The sequence below is a fragment of the Cynocephalus volans genome, chromosome 10 (assembly GCF_027409185.1).
Source record: "Cynocephalus volans isolate mCynVol1 chromosome 10, mCynVol1.pri, whole genome shotgun sequence".
NCBI lineage: Eukaryota > Metazoa > Chordata > Mammalia > Dermoptera > Cynocephalidae > Cynocephalus > Cynocephalus volans.
This window is the reverse complement of record NC_084469.1, coordinates 58,762,098-58,771,353: the sequence shown is the minus strand read 5'-3', so window position 1 is coordinate 58,771,353 and position 9,256 is coordinate 58,762,098.

The following is a 9,256-nucleotide window of genomic DNA, read 5'->3' as shown; positions in this document are numbered from 1 at the left end:
GCCTCCCCTCCCACTCCCTCCGCGGTTCTCTAGCGGGTCGGTGGCGTGGGGGTCCCCGGCCAGTGTTGGGAGGGCAAGGAAGTATGGGCGGGCTGACTGTCACTCCACCGCACCGTGGACTCCGGCCCCTGGTAAACTTCCTGTTACTGGGAGGCAGATACCATCTCTGCGGCCACCAGTTCGGAAAAAAGCCTAACCAATTTCTGGTTGGGAATAGTGTGGTCGGAGAGTTCCCAGGTCCGCTTGAACCTGCTGGAGAGCTGGCTGCAGGTGGGCGCTAGACTCGGTTTATACCGGGGGGATACAAAGGTGAACAAGTCCCAAGAAAGATCTACACAGTGCTACAAAGGCACCCAGAGTGACTGCTCGTCTGTGCCTAGCAGAAACCTGGTAGACTTCCTGGGCGAGACGGTGCCGAGCAGGGTCTTGAATGCCCAGCTGATAGACGAGGGTGCAGAAGACACGCCCCAGCCCAGCACAGTGCGCTCAGAGTGGGGAGACGTGCGGCCACGGAGGCGGAGACTCGACAGAAACCACACACCCTGTGGGGTTGCCACTGCACGATCCAACAGCCTGGGCCAGACCACATGGAACAGGGAGAAGTCCTGCACAGGAAGTGAAAGCTCAATAGCGATCACACACCCTGTGGTGCCTGATCCACCAGGCCAGCAGAGTACAAGCTGACCAGAAAGGTGGCTCCCCGGAGAAGCCCAAGACCTGAGGCAACCACACACACAAGGCACTAGAGGCCAACTGAGCAGCCACGGAGGTAGCCATACAAAATTGGCATCCACAGCAACATCCTAGTTATTCATTAGTCTCAAACCGGTGGACTGTGAAACCCCCTGCCACAATGAATAAACATCAAAAAAAAGATACCAGAAATACAAAAAATCAAGAAAGTACACAACCAAAAGTTAATAAATCTCAAACTCTAGATCCAAAAGAACAAGAAGCCCTTGAAATGACTGACAAGGAATTTCGAGTGATAATTCTAAGGAAACTGAATGAGATACAAGAAAACACAGCTAGACATCATGATGAAATGAGGAAAAGTATACAGGATCTGAAAGAGGAAATGTACAAAGAAATCAATGTCCTGAAAAAAAATGTAGCAGAACTTGCCGAACTGAAGAAGTTATTCAGGGGCCGGCCCGTGGCTCACTCGGTAGAGTGCGGTGCTGATAACACCAAGGCCCCGGGTTCGGTTCCCATATACGGATGGCCGATTCGCTCACTGGCTGAGTGTGGTGCTGACAACACCAAGTCAAGGGTTAAGATCCCCTTACCGGTCATCTTTAAAAAAAAAAAAAAAAAAAAAAAAAGAAGTTATTCAGCGAAATAAAAAACACAACGGAGAGTTTAACCAGCAGGCTTGTCGAAGTTGAAGAGAGAACCTCTGAACTTGAAGATGGGCTGTTTGAAATAACACAAGCAGACAAAAAGAAAGAAAAAAGAATCAAGGACATGGAAGAAAATCTGAGAGAGATATCAGACAACCTTAAGCGCTCAAATATCCGAGTCATACGATCTCCAAATGTATTCAACCCAAAAAGGCCTTCTCCAAGACATGTCATAGTCAAATTGGTAGAACTCAGAGACAAAGAGAGAATCTTAAAAACTGCAAGAGAGAAGCGTCAAACCACCTATAAGGGAGCCCCAATCAGGCTAACATCAGACTTTACATCACAAACCCTAAAAGCTAGAAAGGAATAGGATGATATTTTCAAAATACTAAAAGACAAAGATTGCCAGCCAAGAATACTCTACCCTGCAAGGCTATCCTTCTGAAATGAACGGCAAATAGTATATTTCTCAGACAGACAAAAACTGCGGGAGTTCACTACCACACGACCACCCTTACAAGAAATCCTCAAGGGAGTACTGGGTTTGGTTCCTGAAAAATAACTACCACTGCACTAAAAAAACCCAAGAAAAATCAAAACCCACTAGTATAATAAAAATGGTATTCATGAAGAGAAAACAAGCAAACAAAAATGCTATCTACAACCTAAGGAACCAACAAACACAGAAACCAAACAGTAAATCAGAAAGCAAGGAACAAAAGACACCTAAGACAACCAAACAACCAACAAAATGCTAGGAATAAGTCAACACCTTTCAAAAACAACTCTTAATGTAAAAGGCTTAAATTCCCCAATCAAAAGACACAGACTGACTGACTGGATCAAAAAGCAGGACCCAACTATATGCTGCCTACAAGAGACCCACCTCACCCATAAAGATTCACACAGACTAAGAGTGAAAGGATGGAAAAAGATTTACCATGCAAACAAAAAAGAAAAATGAGCTGGAGTAGCTATTCTTATATCTAACAAAATAGACTTTAAACTAAAAACCTTAAAAAGAGACAGTGAGGGACACTACTTAATTATAAAAGGACTGATCCATCAAGAAGACATAACAATCATAAATATGTACGCACCCAATGTTGAAGCAGCCAGATTTATAAAACAAACTCTATTAGACCTAAAAAAGGAAATAGACACTATACCATAATAGCAGGGGACCTGAACACCCCACTGTCAATATTAGACAGATCATCTAGGCAAAGAATTAGTAGAGAAACACAAGATCTAAACAATACTCTAGACCAATTGGAATTGGCAGATATCTACAGAACATTCCACCCAACAACCTCAGAATATTCATTCTTCTCATCAGCACATGGATCATTCTCCAGGATAGATCACATATTAGGTCACAAATCAAGTCTCAATAAATTTTAAAAAATTGGAATTATCCCATGTATCTTCTCAGACCACAATGGATTAAAACTAGAAATTAATAACAAACGAAACTCTGGAAACTATACAAACACATGGAAATTAAACAGCATTCTACTCAATGACATATGGGTGCAAGAAGAAATCAAGCAGGAAATCAAAAAATTTATTGAATCTAATGAAAACAATGATACATCATACCAAAACCTGTGGGATACTGCAAAAGCAGTATTGAGGGGGAAATTTATTGCATTAAATGCTCACTTCAGAAGAATGGAAAGATGGCAAGTGAACAACCTAACACTTCACCTTAAAGAACTAGAAAAACAAGAATAATCCAAACCTAAAGTTAGCAGACGGAAAGAAATCATTAAGATCAGAGCAGAACTAAATGAAATTGAAAACCAAAAAACAATTCAAAAGATCAACGAATCAAAAAGTTGGTTTTTTGAAAAGATAAATAAAATTGACAAACCATTAGCATGGCTAACAAAAAAAAGAAGAGAGAAGACTCAAATCACAAAAATTAGAAATGAAAAAGGCGATATTACAACTGATTCATCTGAAATACAAGGAATCATTCGAGACTACTATAAACAACTGTACGCCATCAAATTTGAAAATCTGGAGGAAATGGATAAATTTCTGGACACACACAAGCTCCCAAAACTGAACCATGACGACGTAGAAAATTTGAGCAGACCAATAACAATAAAGGAGATTGAAGCTGTTATCAGAAGGCTCCCAACAAAGAAAATCCAAGGACCAGATGGATTCACAGCAGAATTTTACCAAACATTCAAAGAGGAATTGACACCAATTCTTTACAAACTATTCCAAAAGATTGAAACGGACACAAATCTCCCAAACTCATTCTATGAAGCAAACATCATCCTGATACCAAAACCAGGTAAAGATATAACCAAAAAAGAATACTAGAGGCTGATATCCTTGATAAATATAGATGCAAAAATCCTCACTAAAATACTAGCAAACAGAATACAGCAACACATACGAAAAATTGTTCATCATGATCAAGTGGGATTCATCCCAGGGATGCAAGGTTGGTTCAACATACGCAAATCAATAAATGTGATACACCATATTAATAAACTCAAACACAAGGACCATATGATCATCTCTATAGATGCTGAAAAAGCATTTGATAAAGTTCAGCACTCATTCTTGACAAAGACCCTCTATAAGTTAGGTATAGAGGGAAAGTATCTCCACATAATTAAAGCCATATATGCCAAACCCACTGCCAATATCATCCTGAGTGGGGAAAAGCTGAAAGCTTTTCCTTTAAGAACAGGAACTAGACAAGGATGCCCACTCTCACCACTCCTATTCAACATAGTGTTGGAAGTACTAGCCAGAACAATCAGAGAAGAGAAGGAAATAAAGGGCATCCAGATTGGAAAAGATGAAGTCAAACTGTCCCTGTTTGCAGATGACATGATCCTATATATCGAACAGCCTAAAACCTCTACAAAAAAACTGCTGGAATTGATAAATGATTTCAGCACAGTAGCAGGATACAAAATCAATACACAAAAATCAGTAGCATTTCTTTTCTCCAATAGTGAACATGCAGAACGAGAAATCAAGAAAGCCTGCCCATTTACAATAGCCACCAAAAAAATAAAATACTTAGGAATTGAGTTAACCAAGGAGGTAAAAAATCTCTATAATGAGAACTACAAACCACTGCTGAGAGAAATTAGAGAGGATACAAGTAGATGGAAAGATATTCCATGCTCTTGGATTGGAAGAATCAACATAGTGAAAATGTCCATACTACCCAAAGTGATATACAAATTCAATGCAATCCCCATCAAAATTCCAAAGACATTTTTCTCAGAAATGGAAAAAACTATCCAGTCATTTATATGGAACAATAAAAGACCACGCATAGTCAAAGCAATGCTGAGCAAAAAAAATAAAGCTGGAGGCATAACACTACTGGACTTTAAGCTATACTACAAAGCTATAATAACCAAAACAGTATGGTACTGGCACAAACAGACACACTGACCAATGGAATAGAATAGAGAATCCAGAAATCAACCCACACACTTACTGCCATCTGATCTTTGACCAAGGCACCAAGCCTATTCACTGGGGAAGGGACTGCCTCTTCACCAAATGGTGCTGGGATAACTGGATATCCATATGCAGGAGAATGAAACTAGATCCATACCTCTCACCGTATACTAAAATCAACTCAAAATGGATTAAGGATTTAAATATACACCCTGAAACAATAAAACTTCTTAAAGAAAACATAGGAGAAACACTTCAGGAAATAGGACTGGACACAGACTTCATGAACACGACCCCAAAAGCACGGGCAACCAAAGGAAAAATAAACAAATGGGATTATATCAAACTAAAAAGCTTCTGCACAGCAAAAGAAACAATTAAGAGAGTTAAAAGACAACCAACAGAGTGGGAGAAAATATTTGCAAAATATACATCTGACAAAGGATTAATATCCAGAATATATAAGGAACTCAAACAACTTTACAAGAAGAAAACAAGCAACCCAATTAAAAAATGGGCAAAAGAGCTAAGCAGGCATTTCTCTAAGGAAGATATACAAATGGCCAACAGACATATGAAAAAATGCTCAACATCACTCAGCATCCGGGAAATGCAAATCAAAACCACACTGAGATACCATCTAACCCCAGTTAGGATGGCTAAAATCCAAAAGACTCTGAACGATAAATGCTGGCGAGGTTGTGGAGAAAAAGGAACTCTCATAAATTGTTGGTGGGACTGCAAAATGGTGCAGCCTCTATGGAAAATAGTATGGAGGTTCCTCAAACAACTGCAGATAGATCTACCATACGACCCAGCTATCCCACTGTTGGGAATATACCCAGAGGAATGGAAATCATCAAGTCGAAGGTATACCTGTTCCCCAATGTTCCTCGCAGCACTCTTTACAATAGCCAAGAGTTGGAACCAGCCCAAATGTCCATCATCAGATGAGTGGATACGGAAAATGTGGTACATCTACACAATGGAATACTACTCAGCTATAAAAACGAATGAAATACTGCCATTTGCAACAACATGGATGGACCTTGAGAGAATTATATTAAGTGAAACAAGTCAGGCACAGAAAGAGAAATACCACATGTTCTCACTTATTGGCGGGAGCTAAAAATTAATATATAAATTCACACACACACACACACACACACACACACACACACACACACACACACACACACACAAAACCGGGGGGGGTGAAGAAGATATAACAACCACAATTACTTGAAGTTGATACGACAAGCAAACAGAAAGGACATTGTTGGGGGGGAGAGGGGGAGGGAGAAGGGAGGGAGGTTTTGGTGATGGGGAGCAATAATCAGCCACAATGTATATCGAGAAAATAAAATTTTAAAAAAAAATTAAAAAAAAAAAAGAAAGTTTATAACTGACATATAGCTGTAAATGATTATGGGGTACAGTGTGGTGTTTTAATACATATATACATTATTTAATAATTAAGTCAGGGTAGTTATTATATCCATCACCAAAACATGTATCATTTCTTTGTGTGTCAAGGTCCTCTTTTCTAGCTGTCTTGAAATACACGTATTATATTATTAGCTTTAGTCACCCTACTGTGTGTAAATCTCCAGAAATTGTTCTATCTAACTGTAATGTTGTACCTGTTGACCAAATCTCCCCATCTTTTCCCCTACCCTCCCCAGGCCACATAACTGCTATTCTACCCTCTGCTTCTATGAGACAAACTTCTTTAGATTCCACATATGGGTGAGATCTTGTGGTATTTGTGTTCCTGCATCTGCATTTTTTCACTTAACATAATGTCCTCCAGGGTCCTTCATGTTGTCACAAATGAGAGAATTTCATTCTTCTTCATGGATGAATAGAATTTAATTGTTGAAGTACACAACATTTTACTCATCAGTTCTTCTGTTGATGGACTCTCAGGTTGATTCCATATCTTGGCTATTATGAACAGTGCTGCAATAAACATGGGAATAAAGATAGCTCTTTGACATACTGATTTCTTTTCCTTTGGCTGTATCTTCAGTAGTGGGAGTGCTGGATCATAACATAGTTCTATTTTTTAATTTTTTGAGAAACCTCCATTCTGCTATCCTTACTGGCTGTACAATTTACACCACCAACAGTGCATGAAAGTTCCCCTTTCTCTACATCCTCACCAGCATTTGTTCTTTGTTCTTTTTCAGTATAGATGGTCTAACTGGGGTGAGGGGATACCTCATTGTGATTTTTATTTGCTTTTCCCTGATGATTAGAGATGTTGAGCATTTTTCATATGCCTGTTGGTCATTTGTACATCTTCTTTTGAGAAATGTCTATTCATGTCTTTTGGCTACTTTTTAATTGGATTATTTGGAAGGTTTTTTGCTGTTGTGTTATTTTAGTTTCTTTTGTATTCTGGATATTTGCCCCTTGTCAGGTTTATAGTTCACAAATTTTTTTTTCTATTCTGTAGGTTGTTTCTTCACTCTGCTGAATGTTTCTTTTGCTCCACAGAAACTCTTCAGTGTGATGTAATACCATTTGTGTATTTTTGCTTTCATTGCCTCTGGCTTTGAAGTCTTATCCAAAGACTCCTTAGCCATTTCAATGTCATAAAGAATTTTCCCTATAATTTCTTCTCAAAGATTCATAGTTTTGCATATTAAATTTTAGGTCTTTAATTCATTTTGAGTTGAGTTTTGTTTATGGTGGGAGATAGCAGTCTAGTTTTAATCTTATGCATGTGGGTATAAGGTTTTCCCAGCACATTCACTGAATATACTTCCTTTCCCCAATGTGTATTTTTTTTCACATTTGTCAAGAGCCATTTGGCTGTAAATGGGTGGAATTGTTTCTGAGCTCTCTATTCTGTTCCATTGGTCTATGTTCGTGTTTCTATTCCAGTTCCATGCTGTTTTGGTTACCATAGCTTTTTGGTAAATTTTAAAGTCAGGAAGGGTGATACCTCCAACTTTGTTCTTATTGCTGAAGATTGCTTTGTGTATTCAGGGTCTTTTGTGATTTCATACAAATTTCAGGATTATATTTTTTATTTCCATGTAGAATGTCATTGGTATTTTGAAAGGGAATGCATTGAATCTGTAGATTGCTTTGGATGGTATAGACATTTTAATGATATTAATTCTTTCAGTATATGAGCACAGGATGTATTTCCATTTGCTTCTGTCTTCAACTTTGTTCATTAAAATTCTATAGTTTTCATTATAAACATCATTCACCTCCTTGGTTAAATTGACTTCTAAGTATTTTATTTTATTGCTTGTAGCTATTATAAATTAATTATTTTCTGATTTCTTTTTCAAATAGATTGCTCTTGACATACAGAAACACTACTGACTTTCGTGTGTTGATTTTGTATCCTGAAAATATACTGAATTGATTTTTAGTTCTTTTTTTACAGAAACATAATGGATCATACATATTTGTGGGTTACAGAGTTGAATATCAATGCCTATGTACAATATGTGATGATCAAATAAGGATAATTAGTATATTCATCATTTAAAAATATGATCACTATTTGTGACCCTTAACTAGTTTCTTGCTACCTCCTCCCCTCCCACCTTGTTGTGTCTTGTAACCACAGTTCTGCTCTCCTTTTGAAAATTCAGTGTATTAGTGATTTTTGTTTCTTTCTTTCTTTCCTAGTTGCTTACTTTCTTTTTAATTTATTTATTTTCATACCTCCAAACTTATGAGTGAGGATGTGATATTTCTGTGCCTGTCTTTTTTTATTTCCCCAAATTTTGCCCAAACTCATCCATGTTGCTGCAAACGGCAGAATTTCATTCATTTGTATAGGTGAGTAGTATTCCATAATGTATATATACCACATTTTCTTTATCCAGTCATCCGTCAGTGTACATTTATGTTGGTTCCATATCTTGGCTATTGTAAATGGAGCTGTCATGAACATAGGAGCACAGGTATTCCTTTGAGCTGATGATTTCCATTCCTTTGGGTGTATACAAATTAGTGTTATTGCTGGATCATATGGCAGTTCTATGTGTACTTGTTTAAGAAGCTTCCATACAATTCTCTGTAATGTCTTCCTAAAACTGTGTTGAAGCATTCTCCTTTCTTTGCAACCTTTCCAGCAGTTGTTTTCCTGTATATTTTGATAATAGCCAGTGAAATGGGGTGAGATGATATCTCAATGTGGTTTTGATTTGCATTTTTCTGATGCTTAGTGATGTTGACCATTTTTCATGTACCTGCTGGGCATTTGTATGTCTTCCTTTGAGAAATGTCTATTGAGCTCATTTGCCCAGTTTTTAGTTGGATTCTTTTGTACTGAAAGTGTTTGAGTTCCTTATACATTCTGGATATTAATCACTTGTTGGGTGTATAGTTTGCAAATATTTTCTCCAATTTTGAAGGTTGTTAGTTCACTCTATTGGTTATTTCCTTTGCTGTGCAGAAGCTTTTTAGTTTTATGTAATTCCATTTGTTAT